The sequence below is a fragment of the Tupaia chinensis genome, unplaced genomic scaffold, assembly GCF_000334495.1.
Source record: "Tupaia chinensis unplaced genomic scaffold, TupChi_1.0 Scaffold000612_1, whole genome shotgun sequence".
Taxonomy (NCBI): Eukaryota; Metazoa; Chordata; class Mammalia; order Scandentia; family Tupaiidae; genus Tupaia; species Tupaia belangeri.
Window position 1 is genome coordinate 851,370 of NW_006160131.1, and position 1,203 is coordinate 852,572.

Genomic DNA, 1,203 nt, shown 5'->3' on the forward strand with positions numbered 1-1,203 from the left:
TTTGCTATAGGGCATGTGCACTCGCCAGAGAGACAGAGACAGAAAGCGAGAAATCACCCCCAGGGGGGTGGCCACTCCACAACCCCTTGTCCTCCATTCTCCTCTCGGGATCTTGGGCACGCACGCACACGCGCCCGGCGTGAGTTTAAGCCACTGGACTGGGTCCAGGACTCAAACCGCGGTCGACTACATGGAAGTCCAGCGACGTAGCCATTACACTAACTGCTGGTCCCAATGACCGGCCACCCTTGACCTGGCTGACTGAGGAAGGCTGGGGAGACGATTGTGGTGTGACACTTGAGGATGCTTTTCTCGCTCTCTCAAGAGATAAACTTGAACAATAAAAACGAGACTGAACTTTCCTGTCACAACCAGGCCTTGTAATAACTGTCGAATGTCGGGGTGTCGGAAAAGTCATGGTGCATTTTTGTGTAGGAACGGTAAGTCGGACTTCCCGACCGCCCGGTAGACTCGGTACAGAACACACAGCTAGTACAAAAGCACGTGGCCTGGCCAAGCAGCTGCAGCCACACAGCCCACCGCCTGGCACGGCCGGCCGCGTGGCTCAGTCCCGGGCCAACCTGAGGAAGGGGTGCGCAGGCCTGTGCCCAGAATCCCCAAAGGGGAGCGGGGTGGAGAAGGGTTGGCGAGTGGCCGTCCCGGGGTGCTGTCTCCTGCTGTCGCACGCTGGCAAGCGTAGCCGACCTCTCCCGCAAACATGCCCGTCACGCCGTGTGTGGAGGGCAGCCTCGCACCTCGCCCTCGCCCCTGCGCTTCTCCCTCAGACCACGGGATGACCCCACGGGGAGCCTCCGTGGCGGGCCCCTGAGCGGGTGACGGCTGTTCTGCTGCTGTGTGTGCTGCTGGGCATCGTCGGCGCCGTGGTGTGGCTGTGCCCCGGCTTCCTGGAGTGCAGAGGGGACCCCAGGAGTGCAGAGCCACTGGTGCCAGAGCGGCAGAAGTGAACGCATGGAGCCTGGAGTGTGGGAGGCCCTTCACCACATGGCCAAGGCCCAGCCCCGGACTACTGGCCGCTCTGTTCTTTGTTTTGCTTTGCTTTGCTTTGAGAGAGATTTTTGCTATAGGGCATGTGCACTCACAGAAAGACAGAAAGGAGGAATCATTCCCTGGGGGTGGCCACGCCACAGTCCCTCCTCCATTCTCTGACCTCAGGACCTTGGGCACACATGCACACACCCCCAC